This window comes from Pinus tabuliformis, chromosome 2_2 (genome assembly GCF_031772625.1).
Source record: "Pinus tabuliformis cultivar Carrire ecotype Pingquan chromosome 2_2, CPIR1, whole genome shotgun sequence".
Lineage (NCBI taxonomy): Eukaryota > Viridiplantae > Streptophyta > Pinopsida > Pinales > Pinaceae > Pinus > Pinus tabuliformis.
The window spans coordinates 844,453,305-844,478,351 of NC_142300.1; the positions used below are offsets into that span (position 1 = coordinate 844,453,305).

A 25,047-nucleotide genomic window follows, 5' to 3' on the forward strand; every position below is an offset into this window, starting at 1 on the left:
ACTCTCATCCACACATCATCTTCACTAATGTCTAGGTTATCAGCATAGCTATAGAATGATTCAAGATTTTCTTTAGTTGTAACACCTTCATTCCTAATGAAATTAGGCATATACTTATGATATTCTCTAGTATGCATGGCATCTATAGGAGTGGGTAGTACTATACCTAGCAGCTATGATTCTTTCCATTTTGTTAGGTGCTGCCATAATTGTGGTGGCTGTAAGGGTACTGTAAGTTTGAATGAAAGAGGGTTGAGGAGTGACTGATAGGCCTAAAGGAGTATGATGGATAGGAGGGGAGGTTTCCTTTAGGCTTGCAACAAAAGGATAAACTAAAGAATAAGGAGCTCTACGAGTCTTTGAGATTTTTTCTTCACTACTAGTATTAGATGTTATACTCTCAACATGTATTTGCTATGTTACAAGATTTTCTTGCAGACATATAGAATATTTTTTAGAGTTACTTGAAACTGATGCTCCTTTCTGCAATGCCTTTCTTGCTTTGATGATTTTTTCAGAGTTAGGTACCGGGTCAGCTAGTGGCTTCTAAGGATTTCTCCTACTATGCCTCACAAACCGAGCCAACACTATGGAGTGGAGTCGCCAAGAGGTTCGTCCTTCAGTAGAGTCGCCAGATAGATGATTACAACTGAAAAAGTTTCCAGACTTTGTCTATCATCAAAGCTATATTTGTGTCGTCTTCCAGGGAAGTTGAGCTTCAGTCTCCTCTCCCCAACAATGACACCAATTATGTTAGCACTCCAGGAAGCTCTCCTAGGTTGTAGCTCAGAGATGCCTGGTAACATATAAATCTTCAATATTGTTCTCTGAACTATTTGAATGGATTAAGGTTTGGATCAATTCAGATGACGCTTTCAACTCCTTTTTCACTCTAGACATGCATGAACACCCTCATCTTGATAATGCTTTAGACCACTAATGCTCAATAGTTTATAGATTCAATGGATAGATGGAGAATACCAACTATACCGGCAGATGCATACATAAACACATATGAATGGCTAGCTACAAAAAGTAGATGAAACTTGCAAATCTAATTTATCAACGCAAAGATAAGATGACAATTATATGGCATTAGACACAGAAGAAAACATGAATAATCTATTCAAGTGCAAGTTTAGAACAGAGGAGGAAATGGGAATTGAACATGTAACAATAAAAGAAGCTTGTATTATTGGAATGAACATGAGACGTTTCAAGGAACAGAGTATCCACAGCCTCCAAAAGTTGAACCTCTATTACCTCTAACTTTCAGCCATTTATAGGCCTTTTATGATGCCCTCGGGCTCTCAAAGGCTCAAGGTGTCTAATCTATCCTCTCTTTCTTTTTAATGGCTTGATGCCATGAATAGACACGCATGAGCTCGGAGGTTTATTTTTCTAATAGTAGTAACCAAATTCTTGTAATTTTTCCTTGTTGTCAGGTGGCTCACTCGTGCCAGCGATGCTCCATGATAATTTCTACTAGTTTGGCTGTGTTGCACTGTTGTTTTTCCCCTTATGGCCATATATTCTGTTATTTCAGTTCAACCGTTGACTGTTAAAAATATTAACAGAGCCAAACAGAGCTATCGGGTCCATTCCCAATCGCTGTCGCCTGTCGTAAATGGCCTGTCCCTTTTTTTTTGGAAATACATTAAAACTACGAAAATGCATTTAAAAATAGCTTTTCTACGGATCTGAAAATCTATGCAATAATGCTTATATAGCCATCGGGTCTGGCTAATCACATCGCACATATACATGTATAAAGGCCCCGCTCCATAATATTTCCCCGATTGCGATCCGCCGATGCGATTGATCACAATCGCATATCGCTCATGCCCCGAGCCAATGGTGAGCACTCTGTTGTGTTGGCCGATTGCGATTATGTGATGCAACGTGGGCCATCGATCTGTGCGCTTGATCGACAGTCCACGTTGACTCCACCAATCGCCATCACAAGTTCCACATAGTCTGCGCCGATATCTGATGTCTGCCTATGCTGATTGCGATTACCAATCAGATCTAGATCGTTGATCATCTAGATCTGATGGGTACTGTGAATTCATTGCTCACACCTCCAATACTCTATTTTTTCATGGTTTTCTCTAGTTTTTTCCTCCCAATAGTGCTTTTCCGTCATTCTAAGGGCTCTTGGCATGCAGTTGTTTAATCTTTTGAATGATCTTTTATGAAGACTCTTGAAGACTTCGAGAGTGTTTTGAATCCATTTTGGGCCACATACCAACAGGGCTAATAGGTTTTTCAAAAGGTTTTCTAGGTTGATACAAAGACACTTGATAAGCAACAGGAATCGACTATTGAGAAGGGTTCTAGATTGTATTCAATCCAGGGTAAGGCATTCTAGAGGCAGATTGAGGCATAACAAGATGACCAAAAATGTTTTGAGGCATTTGAGCATGGTTAAAGTAGTTTCTTGTGGGCGATTGCCCCCATCTACAGGTTAAGGTCCACCACAAGGTTTTCCTCTAGGTGGAGGATATGATGGTTGCCCCCCAGGAGAATAATAACCACATGTTGGGTTAGCTTGTGGATTACCAACATTACCAGAAATCATGTTAATGGCTTGTTTAGATGCCAAACCTTCATTGGTAGGGTAATTACACCAGTTGACATGTTTCAAGATGGATTCGAGGAAGAAGCTCCTGAAAGAGAGTGGTATCCAGGTGGTAAAACACCACCAAACAATGTGGACTCCGGAGAAGTGGAATACATGGATGTATCTGTCACGACACTTCTAGGAATCATTGTGGACCAGTCAAAACTGGGTACGGTAGAATAAGATCATATAACACAGAATCCCTTTCCCTAAAAATTTTAAGGGTTTTAAATACCAAGGGTCAGGGTGAAGAGATCAAAACAAAAGTTCTGAGATATCCACAGGTTCACTGATAGAATCTAAAGGTTCTTCCTTTTCGTTTGAAACAAGTTCTTCAATGTCAATAAGGCTAGAGGAATACTATCAGTAATGATAAGTTTCGGGAATATGTGCTATAGTAGATGTATGAATGTCAAGCTCAGAGATATTAGACTCAGGTTCGTTAATATCTGGTTTGGAAACGAGGTTTCTATCATAAGATTATATGGTATCTGATTCAGTTTGAATGATTTCAGTAATTTGTAAATCAATTGTGGCTTAGTGTGATGTTAAATTCTGATTTAGATCAAATTCAGTTCCTGTTACTTCAATGCTTGAATCAATAGATGTTATAGGTTGATTAACTTCAGTTCCTCTTACATCAAAATATATAAAAGTATAAGTTTTAGTTTCTATTGCAGTTCCAATTTCAGATGATTTAGATTTTTCTGCTTTAATCTTTTCTAACTGACTTGGTGTATACTCAAGGGGATCCCTGAGTATCCTACGTGATTGTCTTGGTAGTTCCGCCACAATGAATTTTTTTAAATTATTAATAACACAATATCTAAATTACACCTAAAGTCTCTAAAAAGTAAAACAAAAAAAACAACACAGAAAGTAACACACACTAAAAATCTAGGAGTTCAAACCACACAAACTTACTCTTCATAGAGATCAATATATACTAGTTGGTGATGAAATCCAACATCGAAGAGATCAAGGTGAATATTTTTATAGAAAATGAGTATTTGGACTAGTTACCCTGACAACCTGCTTAATGAAACGGTCTGGTGCAAGTAACTCTGCTATAAACCATCTTGAGCAAAGATTGCCCTCCAGAGAGTCCAAGTGAGTCTAGCCAACATCTGTCCTAGGTACAACAAGACCTTCCTTCCACCACCTTAGGTACAACCCTAGGATTATGGTCACTATGTTCACCAAATACAACAATTTTACTTGGGGGGATAGTCATACATCAGATGTACATGCAAGGGAAGAGTAACAAGCTCAATCCCCTTGAAGGCTCCTCGACATGATCAATTGGAGGTTTACTTTCGAGTGACCCCAAGTACCTTTTGGCACCATTGTAATATGTGTAAATCACTGTATCTAAGCCAATGAAGTGGGTCAGATCACTTCACCAGAGTCGACACGACCTCGTGCTTAACTCATGTATAAGAAGAGCTTCCTGGAGCAAAATAGAAATACTTGAATTTTGTCTCCCTAACTCAAGATTGCATTGTTTGCTTGTAACTTGGGAAAGTTTACTTCCTTCCCTATTCAAAAGCCCTACACTTAAGCTAATGTAGGTGAAAAGAGCCCTAAAAAATATAAAACTCTAAGTGAATTTTAATTAGCGATGTACTATTAATCTATCTTTTTTACTCAATGGATAATTGAGGTGAAACTTACGATGTTGTGATGACTCGAAATCTTAATGCAATCTAAAATGCAAAAGCAACTTTAAATTTTCAATGAAATTATATTTAGAGAAAAGAAAGAGTTTTGTTTGATTTTTGAGAAATTAAATGCAACAACTCACAACTTTTCACTTTTCTCAAAACAACCAATTTCACTATTTTGTAATGAAAAATGTAGCCAATTAACTAATTTCCAGATTTCCCTAATTATCAAAATAAACTAACAAACTCTTTTCTTCTAATCACTTGAAACTTTCAAGCACACAGAAATTAATCAAGAAGATGGAGAAAAGGCATATTCTCCTACAAATTCTTTGATTTGATGATGATAACACTGCAATCACAAAATTTTTTCCAACATGAAAGCAACAACTTCTTTTATCGAGCAAAAATAACTATGATTCTTTCACAAAAGGACAAGGTTTTCAGAAACCCTAACTTGTAATTCAAAATAATTTTGACCACAAATAAACAATTTTTAAATCTTATCCCTTGTATTTGACAGAACAAAATAAGAATATCAATGAAAAAAAGACATTTAAACTCATTTTGATCAATTCTCAAATCAACCAGTCAAAACCCTAAGTTATTCTTCCAAAAATACCTAATCTTCAGGAAATCATCAACAAAGCAATCAATTGAATTCAGAAAAGACAACACAGAGTCCAAAAAAACACAATGACACTTTTAGAAATACAAATTTGGTCCGGGGTTGATGCCATAATGAAATTTTCAAAAACATCTAGGGATAGCACGGGTTTCCAATAGGCAACACTGCAAATCTGCTTAGTTTCTATGGAAAAAAAAGGTTGAGATTTGCACTCTGTGTACAAAAGAAATGGCACAAGGAAGAAAAATTAAAGAAAATATAAAAATCTCAAAAATCAACCAATCAGATCTAAAAGGCCATTAATTTATGAAGACCCAGTACTAGATAAATCAGAAAAATTAGAAAGTGAGGCTAAGAAAAGAGACGAGAACAGTGACGTTCCCCAGTATAGTCACCAGTTTTTTACACTAGACAATCCCTCTTGCAGATAAGAGCGATCTCCCTATATCCTAAATGGAAACTAGAAACAATCATGATAAATGAACTGAATCTTTCCCTAAGTTGAATTTAATCGAATTACAAGAAGTCTAACTGATAGATAGACCTCTTACCGATTTCACGAAATGTCTGATGTAGATCCCCAGTTGTGGCTTGATGCAGCTCTTAAATGCTTAGTAGAACCTACAAACATAAACCATAAAAAGGATCAAAAGAGCATTTGATATAGTAATTTAAATAACTTACCCTAATGATAAAGTAAATTAGGGATTAAATTTGCCTCAATGAACATAATAAACAATTGAAACCTATTCATTATTCACAAAAGACAAAAGTCAATGGGATAAAGTGCTCATTTGTATTAATCAGAAGACAAGATGAACCTTACAACCTTCACCTTGATGTCGTGAGGTCCCTCCCAAATGCCTTCAGTCTCCTCCTTAGATAACAAGCTCTCCAATCTCAAACTAGTAGCATAAGTTTGTATTCTCTGAATTCTGACCTCCTTCATCCCTCACCCCTCTAGTCCTTTTATAGATCAGAGAGGGGGAAGCTTGAAATCCCTAAGAAGAATATGAACCTCATTTAGGTAAGTATTAGGTTACGATGAGAAAAGGGATGGAGATGCATCTTATGAGGGTTATAGCTTGAATAGTCATCACCTCAAAGCTTTCAGTTGGGATATATTCGACCAACTAGGTTTCTAGAATATACATTTTAGTTTTACTTTGTAGAATTCATGTGCGTGGGTTAATAGTTACAGACAAAGTGTAGCTTTGCACTATTCTCAGAGTAAATTTTGATGCATGCATGGGGAAAACTAGAGACATCGGCAGAGGTTGAACTTCACAAAGTGTGAGAGCTATTTGACCCAAATTTCTTGTGGACTTTAACATATTTTGAGTTTTTGGACTTCTAAGGGAGATGGTTTCAACACTTTCACAGATGGTAATAGTATCCATAAACTGATCAAGTGTCATGGCGACAAATTGATGTGTAACAAGGACAAAAAAGAGTCCTTGGCTAGAAGTGCAGCGAGTAGCTAGGCTTGAGGAGAAAAATTATGGGATGAGGGATTTGAATATGGAGAGTGACAGGGAATGTGTATTTAGGCTAATTAAGGTGTCTATATTTAGAAACTAGTAAATTTGTCTTTAAAACAATGAAATGACAATATGGATGAGAAACTAGCAAAAACGCAACAAAAACCCTAAGCATACAATTTTCATGATTTTGTGAGGGAAAATTTAACATGAAAGGTTTGTATAGATTCACTTATTGGTATAGAGAGGTTATGAAAGAAATTTGAAGAAAGAATTGAGCTGTTTGTGGTCCCTTTTACCCTCCAAGGTAAAAGCGCAACAAGTTGGCTTGAAACGCAGCAGGACCTCCAAAAGCACAACAACTGAATGTGAATAGTAGCAGTAGAGAATTTATACCTTGTGATAGCTATTCATGAATAAAACTGATGGAGAGGAGCTCTTAGAAGCTTGGAAAGATAGAATGAAGTGTTTTATATGCTTGGTTTCTCCTTTATAACTCAAGAATTGTATTTTCACCTTAGATAGTGAAATGACATCATATGTACTTTGATTGGATGCCTTGGTGATGTGACTTGTACTGCAACATCTTTCTTCAATAGGAAAGATATATGTCCATGTGACATGAATGTACCTTTGATTATTTTTTAAAAACAAATATTTCCTAACTTGCTAACTCTCATGACACCTTGCTAATTTTAAATGATGAATGATATGACGTTAAATGGAGATATGGTGATCACAAACCAATAATAATTACACCTAGACAATGACTCAGAACCTTTTTAACAACCAAAAGATGTCAAATTTTATTTGAAAACATAATAACTTGACCCAAGACTCTATTAACAATATGAAAAGAGGAAATTTGATCACTGAGACTAATGGACACTAACAATAGCCATTCCACACTTTCAGTTATCACCTCCGAGCTAGATTCTAGTGATTGAGGGGTATTTTTCTTAGGGATTTAAACACAAATTGCTAGTTGAAATAGGGACTCTAGAGATTCTTCCACCTCCACCCACAAATTATGTTGCGAACAACAAATTGTATAAGGAGTCTAGAGACTCTATTTCTTCACCCTTCAAAAATTCAACATTATGGTTCCACGTAGTCTGGTTGTTATAGCTCTAAATCTCACTCTTGATATTTGTGATGCTACATTTATGGCCTAGGGCAACCCCTCCTTCTAGACTTGGTCCAAATACTTAAAAAATAGTGTTTTACTCCCTGTACGCGACATTGCCATGAGCTAAATGTGTGTGTACGTGAGTCAGTGTATATCCAACCCGCGTATATGTCTTAAAACACTTAAAAAAATTAAATATCCTTAATTTCGGGCAGTGATCACAGGTTTTACTTGATGATTTTGGGAAGATTTGAACAGTAGGATTTGGAAATAGGCAAAGCTTGCTTCTTTTTCTCCACTTCTTGTGCTCTCAACTCAAACAGTAACAATGGTGAGTCAAAAAATCCTTTTATAGATATTGAAAATGTCAAATTTTTTTTCAAAATTTGATTTTTTTCCCTCTCATGTATATTTTAACTTGGAGCTCGAATTGTCGAGGATAGGTTGTTTTTCAGGAATTTTTGGATGCCTCTTCGAAGATTTCAAGTCGGTTCCATGACTACTAACCCGTCATGGCAGGTATCGTTTACTTACTGGCATATATGTTAGTGAAGCCATTCTTCTGTTGCATTTTGCATAACTAGCCTCCATCTATTGATATACTTGCCATAGGGTCGATCCCATTCTTTCATTGTTAGTAAGCCAACTTCACTCACTGATTTTTAAACTTTGACATGATGGTAAAGCCATCCTTTTCATGGGCATCATAGTTAGCACCTCACTGACATTTGTGGCCCATGCTGCTTCATTTGAGTAGGCTCGGGAGTCCTCTTTAGTCCTGCTATGACTTATGCACTGAAGACTCATTCTTATTTTCTTCTTCGCTTCATTCTCGCTGTATATCCTAGAGGCTCCTTCGTGTTGAGTTGTACTACTGCATTGCATATTGACTATTTGCACCTTTTGGCCTTTAGTCGGCTTCACTTAGACTCGTGTTTAAGCCAAATTTTGACCATGACGTCTGCAAAATCAAACTTGCATCCCCTTGACTTCTGCAACTTGACATGCAATGACCCGTGGAAGGAACATAACTTTGAGTGTCTTTGACCAGTTTTTGCCTCCCTGCATTGAGCATAGGATTGTTCCAATCCCAGGAACTGGATCATCTACTTCACCGACACTTGTTCTTTCCACTTTACTATAACATTATTTTATTCTTTTTCCAGCTTAAAGAAAAGGACAAAAAAAAATTATATATTCCAAAAAGAGTGGGAACGAGACAATATTTCCATTTATTGTTGGCAGCTAGAGTCAGACGTGTTGCCCTTGAACAAAGCACTCAAACGAAAGTCTCCTCCATTTGGGTTGGATTTAGTTTGGCTTAGGTATGCCTTAACCTTGTTATTGAGTTAGTCCTCCTCGGATTGGCTATCTCTTCCAGTCATATGGAGACTTCGTTCATGCCTCCTGCATGGCGAACTTATACAAAGTTATCATATGCTGCCACAAATTCATCAGTTGAGTCATGCTTTTGTTCAAGGGAAGTAAGCCTGAGTCAGCCTCTTTCCGGTGTCTCTTGACTCATTTTTTAGTCATCCATCCCTAGTTGTCAGTGTCTTGTCTATCATCACTGTAGAAATTTTGAATAATTTAACACATATTCACAGAGATTATCATGATCATACAATTATAAGCGGAATATGTATAATACATAATCTCCTCTACGTTGATCATCAATTTACAGAAGCAGAAACATTCACAGGCGCACATAGAAGTATCAATCAAACTCATTAACACAATATGTATCCCGGGGAAAGCATCTCGCTAAAAACCCCACACTATCTGTATATTATATTGATTGAATAATGTAACATTACAAAGTACAATGCTTATCACAAGAAATCCAGTACCAGATCCACCTGTTACACACAATACAGCTCAGATCTGATCTCCAAATCTATTCCACTGCTTGCCTACCTCTCCAGCTCAATACTTGCTCAAGAACTGATGAGAATGGTTTACCAAACTCGTATTTCACCTTCAAAGAATCACTCACACTCTTTTGGACGTGAGCACAAGGTAAAATTCTTGATATTGGCCAATTCATTGGCATACTCAATCCCTCTGATTGTGCAAATCATCATGCACAACTATAGTCACAACTGATAGCAATCTGATCCTCTAACACCTGTCCCTGCTGAGCTGAACATGCACTGACATGCAACTGAGTTAACTGATGTTTTCTATAGTTGCATTATGAGTTAATAACTTGTGAATTAATTAATGACTAATTCACCCAACTCATCTCTAGTCTATTGATCAGTTAGACTAAATACAACTAGTTTAACAAAGCTAAATTGAACACAACTCCATCAACTGCACCTCCAGTCCACTAAACTCAACTCACTTGAGTTCTAACTGAAGTCCTGCATGCAAAAATTAGTCATCCCATAGGTAACCACGTATTTCCCTCTGGGATCTGCATGTACCACATCCGTAGCTCATCCTGAAGTGATCCAGGAGAATAAGATAAAGTTTATAGTCCAAATATTATTATGAGACAATAATATTTGACTTTTCTATTTTTGACAGCCAGTCTAAAGATAGACTTTGATCACTCACACTGTGATCACTCACAATGTGGTCACCCACACTGTGATCACTCATATTGTGGTCACCCACACTATGATCACCCACACTGTGATCATCCCTATTGGGATCAAAAATAGAACTTGCGCCATAATTTTCCTGCGGGCCCACTTAGTGAAGGCGACTCCTTTCCACTAAGCTCCATCATCTTGTTGCATTCTCAACAAGAATTTCTTGGTGCACACTTTTCAACACTCCCTCTCAACAAGAAAGGCTTCCTCTCAAACCCGATCATGTAACTCTGGAATGTTCTCCATGCAACACATCTGGTTGGTCCACTTGTTCTGTCATCAAAGGCTTTGACTGCTATTGCCTCTGTTGACTGAAAACTCTGCATCTTTGTGCTCTTCAGTATCTGACTGCTCTAGCCTCTGTCACTTTGATCTCTGACTGCATCCGTGCTGCTGTTGGTTCTATCTCCCAGCATTGCATCCGCACTGCACCTCCCAACTGACCTCCCTGTTGGGATAGAAACATCCTCTGATGCTGAAGCTCTACCTGCTGTTGACAAGTGCTCCCTCTCTGACATCTGTGCTACTGCAACATCTCCATGCATCTCACACCATTTCACACCTCTCTGTGCCACCTAGCACTGTGCAAAACACTTGTGCCTCTCACATTGCTACAGCCTGCTAGCTATGCGTTGTCCTGGGATTCCTTGCACTTATGCTCTCTCTACCGCTCCATCCGCATCTGTCTCTACCCAATCAGTCAGTTCCTGCTACTACACATTTGGGGCTCCCATAGCAAGGTCTCATCCAAGAGGTTGGGTACCTCAAGGATCCTGCCCCTCCTCTGTGGGATGATTAATCCACATCACCCCACCTCCTACCTGGAGGTATGGATGCATGCGATCCCTCAGCCCACTTGGCTCGAAGTTTCCCACTACTGGAGGTCTCTAGATGAGTAGATGTCTCTACTCAATCTCCTCTCAGCTTCCCTTGTTGTGGCTGCTCCACAACCTCCTGAAGCTGCTGCACCAATCGTGGCTCCTCCACAACCATCTGAGACTTCTTCTGGCTCTGCATGTTGAGAGGTAATATACGCTCCCTCTCAACCACCAAGTCTCCATCAGTTGCCTCGCTGCTCAAGGCTTTGCATGCATCTTGAAACTCAAGAGAATATAGGTTCTTGACCCATGAACCAATCTTCTTCACCTGTCTAGTGATGATGTGTCTAAGGAAAACTTTTCCCTTACTGAAGGCCACATCATAGCCTTTGTCTTCCAGCATCGCGATCAACACCAAGTTTCTCTTAAGTCCTGGTACATACTTGACATCGGTCAAGGTAAGGCGAGCTCCATGCTCCCTCTGAAAAATAACCGTGCCTACACCGGAGACACTATACTTCTCATCATTACCCATCCCTATGAGTATCTGGAGATCTTTCTCCTCCAAAGTACTGAACAAACGTTTGTCACCGGTCATGTGGAAAGAAGCTCCACTGTCAAGAAACCAACCACTTCCCATCATGGATGAAACCATGCATGCGAAGAGTGTGAAATCCAACTCAAACTGTGAAGCAAGTGCCTCACCTTCAGATCCTTCCCCGGATCCCTTCTTGGACTTCTTTTGTGGGCAATTAGTTGCTAAATAACCCAACTCATGACAACGAAAGCATCTCACCTTTTCCTTGTCAACCTTCTTCCCATCATTGGAAGAACTGGATTCGGAAAGAGAAACCTTCCCCTTCCCCTTCTTTGCCTTACTTGCTAAGGCACAGTTCTCCTCATCCTGCATGGATGAAGAACCGTCTTTGGTGCTCCGTCTAATCTCTTTCTGCACAAGATCCGACCAAAGTCTCTCCCATCCTGGCAGTTTCTCCCTTCCATTCACCGAGTCCTGGTAGCTATGCCAACTCTTAGGAAGGTCAAGGAGTCCTAGACTCACCATCCTCATCCGACAATCACCCCCACACTTCCCAGCTCATCTCGGCATTGGGTGAACTTCGTGAGATACTGGGGCATACTGTCTCCATTCTCACACTGAATGTTTCTGAGTTTTATCTCTTGCTTTGGAATTAAATTCAAATTCCACTAGCTCAAAAACTCAACCACTTCTGATCTAGAATTCGTGAGAACAAAGTATTTCTTGTACAGAGATCGACTGTATGGGCATTCACTGGATATCTCACCTTCCAAAAGAAAGGATGAATCCAGAGGCTACCTGGCCCAATTACAGACTCTACCTAAAGAAATAAAATGTAAACACTTTATGAATAGTAGATCAGATGATCAATCCTCGCTTGATATCCTGTAAAAATCTCTTCTACATCAAGCAGCTCCGATACCATGTAGAAATTTTGAATAATTTAACACATATTCATAGAGATTATCCTGATCATACAATTATAAGCGGAACATGTATAATACATAATCTACTCTACATTGATCATCAATTTACAGAAGCAGAAACATTCACAGGCGCACATAGAAGCATCAATCAAACTCATTAACATAGTATGTATCCCGGGGAAAGCATCTCGCTAAAAACCCCACACTATCTGTATATTATATTGATTGAATCATGTAACATTACAAAGTACAATTCTTATCACAAGCAATCATGTACTAGCTCCACCTATTACACACAATATAGCTCAGATCTGATCTCCAATTCTATTCCACTGCTTGCCTGCCTCTCCAGCTCAATACCTGCTCAAGAACTGATGAGAATGGTTTATCAAACTTGTATTTCACCTGCAAAGAATCACTCACACTCTGTTGGACGTGAGCACAAGCTACAATTCTTGATATTGGCCAATTCATTGGCATACTCAATCCCTCTGATTGTGCAAATCATCATGCACAACTATAGTCACAACTGATAGCAATCTGATCCTCTAACACCTGTCCCTGCTGAACTGAACATGCACTGACATGCAACTGAGTTAACTGATGTATTCTATAGTTGCATTATGAGTTAATAACTTGTGAATTAATTAATGACTAATTCACCCAACTCATCTCTAGTCTATTGATCAATTAGACTAAATACAACTAGTTTAACAAAGCAAAACTGAACACAACTCCATCAACTGCACCTCCAGTCCACTAAACTCAACTCACTTGAGTTCTAACTGAAGTCCTGCATGCAAATATTAGTCATCCCATAGGTAACCACGTATTTCCCTCTAGGATCTACATGTACCACATTTGTAGCTCATCCTGAAGTGCTCCAAGAGAACAAGATCAAGTTTATAGTCCAAATATTATTATGAGACAATAATATTTGACTTTTCTATTTTTGACAGCCAGTCTAAAAATAGACTTTGATCACTCACACTGTGATCACTCACATTGTGGTCACCCACACTGTGATCACTCACATTGTGGTCACCCACACTGTGATCACTCATACTGTGGTCACCCACACTGTGATCATCCCTGCTCGGATCAAACATAGAACTTGTGCCATAAATTGCCTGCGGGCCCACTTAGTGAAGGTGACTCCTTTCCACTAAGCTCCATCATCTTGTTGCATTCTCAACAAGCATTTCTTGTTGCACACTTTTCAACAATCACATAAGTTATATTGGTCCTTTACTCGTGCCAGTTTGAGAAGGTCTCCATTGACTTCTTGCTAGCCGGTCTTGTCCTTATCAACGACGACATCTTACTCTGAGGACAAGCCTAGAGCCGCACCTTGGCCCTATTTTCATTATTGATAGGTCACCTTGTGCTCAACATCGATCAGTATCATGGGTCTTTGACTGAGTGGTTTACCTTGTGTTCGACGTCAGCTTACATTATCACACATTGGGATTCGTGCAGTACCTTGGTTTCCATTTGACCCTATTGGTGGATACCTCACCTCTATGTCAACTTTCATTATTGGTTGGTTCAGAGGGTTTCTATCGTGCGCTAGCCACATCTTGTGTATGCCGAAGATGTGCTTCGGTCGGGTTACTACATCCTTTTCATCTGATTCCTTCCACATTATTGGCTTGCAGGTTACACTCGCGCTAGATTAATGAAGGATGCCTTAATGCCTTCCTTCTAGCGGATCTTTCCCCATCGACTGCGACTCATTTATCTGGGGCAAAGCTCTAGATTCCATTTGGCAGTACCTTGGGGTTTGCAGTCATTAGTGGCAGATCCTTCAGTATCGATAGTGGGAAACCATCATTGTCTCCTGATCAATAGATTCTTTCGGGTGTTCGACTTCAGATCATTTATTCACACTTGTTAGATTGTACTGGGGTACCTTGACTCTCATTATCATTATCGGTGAGTAGTCTCGCATTTGTTAATGGTATACACCAATGACCGGTAATCAAACTATTTCTCACATGGTCAACTGAATTAGCTCATTCATTCCCATTGTGTAGAAATTTACCACGGTGGTCAGTGAAGACCTCGAGTTGCATCAACATTCATTGGTTCACTTGATAGTTGGTCATGTTGCTGCTAGTTGATACCATTCCACCTTATATGTTGCTGCCACTCACGGTGACATTCTATATGCTGGCACCCGAGTTTGCAGTGTAGTAGCATCTCATTCCATCATGTTCATTTGGTACTATTGGGATCAATTTTTGATATCAGTGATCAGCTTCATCCTTCAGCATCATTGACATTCTTATATGTGATATTCATATATGTACTTATTTGATTGTGATCAGATGATCTATTATGTATTTCCAGTCTTATATACTTGTATACTTAGTAGATCCGCTTGTACTTGATATGCAAACATGCTTTACTTTCTTTGAGCATGGGTATGCCCTCCTCAGACAATGTTTCTTTCTGATCTCCTTTTGTGGCTTGGCAGGCTGAAAGCTGGTAAAGTCCTTCTCAGTTTTTGACAAGTTTCGTTTCCATGTACTTAATACATTTCGGCCATCATGTACCCCTTCCAACCTCATATATTAAGGGGCACCTGTTATAGCTCCAAATCTCACTATTGATAATTTGTGATGCTACATTTATGGCCTAGGGCAACGCCTCCTTGCAGACCTGGTCCAAATACTTAAAACACAGTGTTTTACTCCCTGTACGCGACATTTCCCTGAGCTAAATGCGTGTGTATGCGGGTCAATGTATATCCAACCCGCGTATATGTCTTAAAACACTTAAAGAAAAATAAATCTCCTTAATTTCGGGTGGAGATCATGGGTTTTACCTGTTGATTACCTATTAGTGCCCATGACCCAATTGTTCCCAACGAATTCCCAACTAAAAACTATTTTGGGAGCAGTATAAAAAGGCTTCAATGGGAAGGCCTAAGGGAGGAGAGAAGAGAGAGAATTACTCTGCTGAGATTATCCTTTATTAAGTCTGAAGATCCCTGTGCTTCCAGCACTTCCCCCACTACAGGAAACCCTTGTTTCCTTGAGTTATGATATGATTTCACTAGCTGAGATATCCTTGTGTGAGTCATGGAAGGAGCCTTTTGAAGACTTGGGATTGGACGGACCCAGAGGACGGTTGCACTTGGAGCCAGTAAGAGGAAGATTAAGGTGATATCATTCCTTGCGTTGTTTTAGTTATCTACAATAAATAAACATTTGTCTTGTTCCCGAAATCAATCTTCTTTATGCATAGATGTTATTGTTATGATTTACATATGAATAATTGTTTCAACGTATAATTAACCATCTTTCAATAAGTTATGAAGTTGATTGCTATATGATACTTTGTCCTTATATTGCTATGCTTCTTTGAATTGGCAGTTTTGCAGGTTCAAGGATCAAGAGGAACTCCAAGAGGGTTTGGACCCTGGCTGGATCTACCTGAACGAAGGACCCCCAGGTGCACCTCTCTTCACGTAGTTTTCTTATTTAAGTACCATGGCTGTGTGGAATACTTTTTTTTTACTGTAGATATCCCCCGCTCTGAAGGGTGTTGACCGAAAACCCAAGGGGATTTAATCCCTCAACACTGGTAATTCCAAAACCATAAAAAATCCAACATACAAGAAGGAAGCCTCATAAAAATTTTAGGAATTTTCCGAGGGATAATTATTCCACCCAGACCTCAAGGATTTTTGATAAACACTATATCCACCAAGCTCTATTCAATTATGAATAGAGAGGTAATTACTCCCTCACCTTGACTAATTTCCTCTTGACCTCTTTCCAACCAAATGTTGTTTCCCTCTTGCTTTGCATTTTTCCTAACTTTTTGCACTTCTTTTCCTTTGTCTTCTTCTCTCTCTTGCTTTTCTTCTATTCTCCCTTATATAAGTCTATTTTTCTCCCTAGAGTTAGTATTCATGATTCCTTTTACTGTTAATCACTTGCTTGAACTTTGACATTTTATTTGACTTAGTTTTTTCCACAGTCACTAGGACCTAGTGTCTAACAGAGATTCTAGCTTTATAGTCGCATAGAACACCTATCTTCATAGGGAATGGGGATGAAGTTTCTCAATTTAGTTCCTATGACCTTGGTTCATGTTCCAGAGGCTCACTTTCCCTGGGAGATCAATTTGAAACCACGTGGTGTCTTATCTCTTTGAGTTGGCTTGGGTGCATTATTAGAGAATCTTCCTAACTTATTTTTACCTTAAGCATCTACTTTTTTCCTCCTTGGAAGGCCTTTGGGTATTTGTATACTACTCCATCCTTGAGGGTCAAGCTAGTTTTCGAGAGTTAGAGAATCATTATGTTATTCTAATTCTATGAGATATTGTGTACTATTTTGATCTCAAGGTCATATTACTTGGAGAAGGGGAGACTCTGCTAAGATATGTAGGATAATATCCATATGTTATGGTATAATGATATTTGTATATATCACATTTCATGATTAATAGAAGTGAAGTTTCCCTTCCATCAAATCTATGTTTATAATCCATTCTTTTATGTTGATTTGTATGAACCGACGATCCTACGTAGAAGACCATTTGTGTTGTAGAGGATAGGATCTCTTGGCTGGAAAGAGAATTATTTGTATTGGATATAACAATCACCATCAACTTGTTTGTCTATAGGGTATTAAACTCAAACTCTAAATAAGTAAATTCATGCATGGATGATTGATTGTCTTGTATGATTTGGGGGTCTATTTGTTTGTACACTTCTTGTCACATTCCATTTACTCCTCTATCTAGTAGTATTTTCAAGGAAAATACTACAAAGAAATAACTCCTAATGGATCTGAAAAAATAGCCACACTATAACTGGTGAATTTTTTGGGGATTCTACACTATTTGTCTTAAGATCTTCTCTTTTTCTTTGAATCTAGTTTTTGTGGTGTTCCTGAATTTCTCTATCTAGTTATGAGTCATTTTGAGTTATAGATCTTGTGATTTGACCTTGATTTCATTTTATTTCTTGTGCACCTTTTTGAAAACCATATTTTCCTCCATAATCACTGGCATGGAAGGGATTACAGAGTGATTATGTTGAAATCAATTCAGATCATTCCTTCCCTATGAATATACCTTTGTAGGACTGCACTGTGCAAGTCTCCTTCCCTCCAATTTTGTTGGGTGTTTTAAGGTATTCTAATAGATCCTACAAGACTCTATATTTTTTATCATCTATGATCTTCATCTTCTTTTCTAAGTCCATATCTGATATAGATCTGATCCGCCACTATATTCTTGTGTTTGATTCGTTTTCTTGTCTTGTTAGGGTTTCTTGGCTAGCTGATTTGGTTTCAATTTCAACTCCCTTCTCATTGAACTATTCTTGGCTTTCTGGATTAGTGTTCTACTGTGAAACATATCAGTTCTGAGTTCACTCTTATTGGTTTATGTTGGATACTTCATTTGGTACTACTCTAGGGTTTTCCTTGGAGGTTTGGTGTGCTTTGGTTGGGGATATTATCATAAATAATTAGACCCAAATTTTCAGATATGCTTGGTTGATCGAGTAAATTCCAAGATCTACTTTTGATTCTACTACTGCAACTTTATTTGGATTTGTTTTCCTTTGTCATGTATGATTAAGTGATTTCATTTTTTCTTGTGTTCTTACCTTTGTTTTCAATAGGTGGTATTTCTTGTTTCTGGTTGTCGGAATTGTGACTTGAAAAGTTGATTTGGGTGTGTTTCGTTTTTTCTTTATTTTAGATTCACTTTTTTTTCGCTCCCATTCAATATTTCCTAGTCTTTCTTGGTATAAGGGTTTGGTTTTGACCATGTAGAACATTGCATCTCATTGATACATTGCACTATAGTCGTATCTTGTTTGCATTTCCTTCCTCTTTCACATTTTGGCTTCCTTGTTGATTTCTTGGGAGTGTTAGTTTGGCATTAATTCCAAGTTTTGACGCTTTTGGAGTGCTTTTCATTCTAGCTTGGGGACTTTTCGACCACTTCTTGGATTTTGTTTTTTGAATTGTCTTTTGGGTCTATATTTCTGTAAGCTTTGGGATTTCATTTTAGGATAAGTGAGATGTGAATTTGGTGGGCATTTTTTTGCTTTTGAATAGTGAGGAGACTCTTTCCCTGCTTTAGTTAGTTTTTGTCAAATTTGGAAAAACAAAAAGAGTACATATTCATATAGCTATGTTTAGGGATTTATTAACAAGAGTTCATCACACCATCTAAATTTCATTCCACTAGCCAACTAATTAAATAACAACCACTAAAATAAATGTTATAATAAACTTCATTAGACTCATTTTTTATTTTTTCTGGTAACACACCAGCTTTAGCTTTCGGCTAGGGTTTATGAGCTAGGTGTATTAGTAAATTGCTCTAAGACCACAAAACCAACTTAGTAGCTTGCAATAGGGAGCTTAAAATCCTCTAGCTTCCATCAACTCTGACTAAAGTCGAATAGAAACTCATGTAATAGGGCACTAGGCTTAGGTCATAGTGCACACGTTTCTCCTCGAAGCTACCCAGCTCATAGTTGGGAATATCATGCCAATGGATGGTACCTAGAAGCCCAAGATTCACTTACCCCTATTGGGAAGAGGTAACTTAGTCTCCATTCCCAGGATAAACACCCTATATGTGGTGACTGTGGGTAGAAACCATGCCCCTACCCTACCTTTTCCTCAATCGATCTACTTGCAGAGTTGAGATCCCATAAGTAAGAAATTTTCTTTGAAGGCCATCAAAAACATAGTACTAGGACTTGTTTACATGTGACTACATTTTAGGTCTTTTCTAACTTGTGTTGTTTTGTCTGATTCAATAGTTTGGCCTTAGGGGTGTCTGTACTAACTTGATTTGGTTTTAACACATTTATTCAACTTGGATGAACCCAATCATCATCAATCAAGTAGAATATAGGATCTACCCCTTGAGAGAGGTGAATTGTAGACTCCTACCCATAGGGTGCCTACAGATACTCAAGAACCAAACCAACCTCTAGTTGTGGAATATATTCCTAATCCTCCTGGTAGTGACTTGATATGTATCAAGACACTTGTAGACAATTATATCTCTCCTATTAATCCACCTTTGACAAAACCATCAAGACGTGAATTGCTGTGGTTGAATTTAGATAGTTAAACACCTTTCTATGTCTATAATCCCTTTTCTTCACCACCTATAGAGGAGGTAAATCATCCTTTACTCTGTGCATCTGCAATTTTTGTTGCTATGAAATTTTTTCCACCAATGATTGTGGCACGATCTACACCTCCTTCAACACTTGTCACATCCTCTTGGGGCTTTTGTGACTCCCACAAGCTTCCCTAGTATCTATGTGCCCATTCCTTCATTTATTTTGGCCATGGGAGAAAACCTTAGATAGCCTATAGGATCATGAACCTTTTCTCCTGGTTATGCTCAAGCTACCGTCCCTATTCATAATATGGTGATAGTCACCTAGGGTAATGTGTGCGGAGGGATCTCTTGTTTCTCCTAACCAGTGTGGGGGAAACCATGCTTTGAGTATTATCCAAGCCTAGTATATTTTATTTTTTGGAGGGATCCCTTCCTCTAGTATTTTTCCTTAAGGGGCTAGTTTACCTGGAAGCAAGCTTGCCCTTAGCACCACGATTCTTGTGAATTATCCTTCCTGTGTTGGTGCTTTTGTGCAAGGAGGTCCTTTTTGTCTCGGGTACAACCCCACTAGTAGCCATTCTCTTAGGGTCCTTAACTCTCTGGGGGAACTTACCCTAGGGGGAAATGCCTTACATCATTCATAATGGCCTTATCATCCATATAATAGGATGTATTATAACCATGGTACAAATACTGTTACTCAGAACTAAAATTTGTTGGGGGGGGGGGGGTAATTGGTGAGGGGATTCTCCATCCTATGACCAATTCAACCAACAACATAATCCTTTCTTATATTCTCTTTATCTTCCCTATTTAGCTAAGATAATGAATGACCCCATCCATAATGATCCTTGGTGTTCACCCATGCCTGCAAAATTTCCATATGATATCCCTAAGTTTGAAGGGAATCCTGGAGAGAACCCATCAACACATATCAACACCTACCATATTTGATGCTCATCAAACTCTTGGGGGATGATTCAATTAAATTGCATTTATTCCAATGAACCCTGACTAGAGACACTGCTAAATGGTATATTGAACAAGATATAACATATTATAGTGACTTTTCTTCTCCAACCGCAACATGTTTAACCCATTCTCAATGACCGACAAGGTATTACAATGATAATGACCTCTTATCACCTTTAAGAAAGATAATTCCACTCGATTTTTTGAACATATCCGCAAGTGGGGATGACATAAGAGGTTCGTTTGAACCAAGATCCCTGATGAGATTCTTCGTAATGGTTCATTCGATCGTCTTTACCTCCCATAGCAAGGATTTGTTTATGTTTATGTTTGGTACCAAGGAACATGTTATTTTAGCTTCCCAACAACTATATTTGATTTACTCTTTGTTACACAAAAATATCGTCACCATGATTATTTGTAGTCAGTGTGGGTCTATCATCACTTGTACTGTCCTCCTAAGCAAGTCTCAGACCTCAGCTCTTCAAATCAAGCTTTGGAAATGAGAGAAAGACATTAAAAATCAGTGTAACTTTGGTTCCGCACATTCTCTCACTGTCACCTGTGGTCCCACACCTTCTGTGTACAAAAAATGCGGACCTGCACGCTCTGTCCCTAATGGTGTAGGTGCGGACCCCTGTGAAAGTCAAAAGGTGCAAGTTTTATCTTAAAAAACTCACTTTGGGTTAATTCTAGAGGTTTCTAGAAGGAATTTTGACGTGGATTGTTCGCTCTGAGGTGGTTCATGCATCCCAAAAGAGAAGGAGCTAATCCCTTGATGAGAGGAGCTATCCCTTTGAAGGAGGGTTTTATCCCTTTGAAGGAGGACCTAGTAACCTCCCTCCATTGCACTATAAATATAGGCATTGGGCTGGTTGCTAGAGAGGTTAGAAGCTGAACATTTTTTAGGGTAAATGATGGTGAAATCAAGACTTCCTAGTTGAGCTTAAGAGGAGAGATCACACATCTTTTTGGCTTCATTGGGGAGTGAGTGAAACTTGTCAAAGTAGAGGAGACTTCTTGCTGGACCCTGGGAGGATCTTGTACAACGTCAAGGCAAAGGTTGTAAAGTTCTTCTTCTTTTGAATTAATACAATCAAACTCATTTTTCTCAACAAGTATCTTATGTTATTTGTTTCATGGACTCCTTGACTTTCATGTTAAATATGTTTTATGCAATTGGCTTTTCAGGTGCTATTTAATTTGTTTGCCTTGTTTGTGTTTGCAGATTCGCGAAAAGGAGCTCATTTGGATCAAAGGAGAGAGGGCATCCACAAGCTTGCATTGGACCTAAGGTAGGCCCTAAAAACACTTGTTTTCTATTGTTTATCAAAGAATATTTAGAGAAAGATAGTGTCTGGTTGGTTTTCTTGTCATTAGGTCTTTTTTAGATTCTAGGAAGGTCTATCTTGTCCGCAAGATCGACTTATTCCGTGTGACAAAATGGCGACTCCGCTGGGGAATTGATTGTTTTCCTTGTTTTTACTTTGACCTGAGAAACTCTATTTTTGTTTCTGTTTTTGGCTTGTTGTGTGTAAAATTGGGTAGAGTTTGTAGATCTAGGGTTATTTTTCGTTTTTCATATCTTTGGGAGAGGACCACACCCTAGCCGTTTGACACAGTGAGTACCTACCCGCAGCTTGGCTTTTAGCACAGAGCAGGACCGCACCTGTGCTAATTGTGGGCCTGTGGACCCTATCAAAATTTTGAAAACCCTAAGATTTCCTCTGTTAGTTAGCTTAGTTTGTGTTTAGAAATTGTTATCCACTGCCCAGACCTGCATATAACTTGTCAGAAGCTTTCCTTGGATTGATTTCGTTAGTGTTAGGGTTTTAGGTGAAATTCCTAGGAGTTTTGCTTGTTGGGTTTGTTTCTCATTATGGTTGTGTAGTCGCTCTGAGCTTAGAAGCTTTAGGGACTTCAGATCACCTTAGTGTCTACCAACCTTCTTATGAGTTTGACCATTGATGAAATCTGCCCTTGTTTGAGGAATCCGCTTTGAGTTTTCTCTTTACAAAACTTCAAAAAGCTTGTGTTTGAAAGTTTGGATTTTCATTTTCAAAAAGAAAACAAAATTGGTTGTTCTTGACTTATTTGTGATTCTGCATAAATTGGTCCTTAGCTTACATCTAGCTAAGTAAAACATCCTTAAAGAAGACTTTTAGTAGGCTTTGACTTCAAATAGGTTTTTATAGTTTGTAGATCTCAAAGTTAGTCATTTTCATAGTTTTGAGTGTTTTATTAAAAAATATAAAAATTTCTTTTGGAAAAAGTTTGTTTTGTAGTGTTTGAGTGCTTTGAAACGGAAAAGGGAAATTTTTGTGAAATAACTAGTTGTCTCGTTTTGAGTTCTTTGGAAAAGAAAAAAACTCTTCTTTTAATTTGTTGAATTGAGAAAGATTTGTGTTTACAAAGTATTTGCATTCTCAAACTCTTTCTTAGTTTAGAAGTTCATCGAAGAGAAAAAGATTGTTTAGATCATCTTAGGTGCATTTTTAGTGATTTTGAGTCGAGTCTTGATACCACGAGTTTCATCTCCGCACCTTTGGACTTAAACAAAAACCACTAAAATTAACGCTTAAAGTAAAATTCACCTAGTAACATTTTTATTTCTAGGGCTCTGATACACCAACTTATCTTAGGCTAGTGTCTTGGAGTAGGAGAGTAATTAACTCTCCAAAACAGTAAAAACAAACAAGTAGCTATATCTTGTGGTAGGGAAGAAATCCAATTGTTGCATTTATGCTCTGGGAAATCTCCTCTTAAAGGAGAAGCACGAGATCATGTCTGAACCAGTGTGGAAATCAATCCTTCCTCATTGGGAACGATGCCAGATATTCACGTATTAAAAACGGTAAACCTCGGATTAACCATTGTCGAGGAGCCTGGGGTCACTTGTTGGTAAACCTTGGATTATGTCAAGGAGCCTTCAAGGGGATTGAGCTTGCTACTCTGCCCTTGCGTGCGTATCGGATCGTAGACTGTTCCCCCAGGTATATTTGTCTCAGTTGGTAACCTTAGTGGCCATATTCTTTAGGACTCTTCCTGAGGTGACAGTGGTGGGAAGATCCCACTGTACCTGGAGCAGACATTGGCTAGACTCACTTGGATTTTCTGGGGGGTTCTCTTCACTCGAGACAGTTAAGTGGAGGAACTTGTGCCAGTCTATTCATTAAGCAGGTTTCCGGGGTAACTGTTCCAACCGCCATTTCTGTATTGAACTCTGCGACGTTGGATTTCATCACCAACTAGTGTTTTCAGTCTTGAAAGTTACTGTTTGTGTGTGTTTGATCTCCTAGATTCTTTAGGCGTGTGATTCAAATTTGTTTGGTTCTCTAGAGATTTTAGGTGCTTTTCATTGAGATTTTATTTTTTTTGCGTGTGAAGTAGTTAAAAGTTTTCAACTGTGGCTGAATTACCAAGACAGTCCCGTAGACTTCGGGGCCAGCCTCCTGAGTTTGTAAACGTGGCTGAGTTACTGAGGAAGTCCCGTAGAATTTAGGGCCAACCTCCTGAGGAAGTACCGAGCCAGCTTGAAGGCTTGAAAGTCCTCGTAACTCCTAGAGACAGTAGAGTTGGGTCACATGAGGAAGGAGAATCTTCTTTGATAGTACATCCTGATTTTCAACCGTTAGTAGTAGACTATAATCCACAGTCAGTGTCTGTTTCTAAAATTGCTGGTAGCTTTTCATCTACTAGTGATATAGGTGAAGAACCCGAAATATCCGAGCCTGAAAGTGAATTTGCTGCTACTCCGACATCGGGGTTTGTTTCTCCAACTTCTAGTGGTCCTGGTTCACCTAGGGTAGAAAGAGTAATCACCCAAGATCTTCCTTCTGGACTTATTGCTATTGAATAACTTGCTCCGGAAGAAGAAGTAGGCATCCCTATCCCTGAAAATCAACCTGTTATTGAACTAAGGGAGCGTGAATCAATTTTTTACAGTCCACCTAGGAGTAGTTCTTGGTATCTTTCTTTGACTAATTTTCTAGAAAACTCAGGGTTAAGTTTTTCACCACCTCATGCTCCTTATCACCCAACACCTAGAGGTTTTTACACTCCCGTCAATATGGCAGGACAGTCATCCATGTTTACTCAATCGCCCGAATATTTTTTGTACGACGGTCCTTCTGTTCCCCCCGGGTATCAGTCACTTTCTGGTACTTTTTCGGGAGCATCTCCTCAACCCATTGAGCAAGGGTTATTAACTGGAAACAATGGTACTAAGCCGTTGAGCGTAGAGGACATTCTTATGATGTCAAGTTCTATTCCAAATCCTCAACCTCAAGGTGGCCAGTTACTGCCTGGGTGGCAGCCTCAATTAACGCCTGGGGGGCAACCTCAAGGTACACAATTTGCATCTGGGGGGAAACCTCAAGGACAGTAAATACCTATGGGACAATACGTTCCTCAAGGTCAACCCCAGACTCAATATGTACCCCAAGTTCAACCCCAGTATCAATTTATACCTCAAGGTCAACCCCAGTATCAGTATGTGCCTCAAGGGTATCAACCCCAAGGTCAATACTCGAACCAAGGTTTCCAACCA

General features: G+C 38.9%; 1 pseudogene; it reads right to left on the bottom strand.

Moving 5' to 3' along the window:
- Window positions 1–5,471: 5,471 nt before the first annotated feature.
- LOC149195612 (uncharacterized) overlaps window positions 5,472–25,047 on the bottom strand; it is a 76,733-nt pseudogene continuing 57,157 nt past the window's right edge.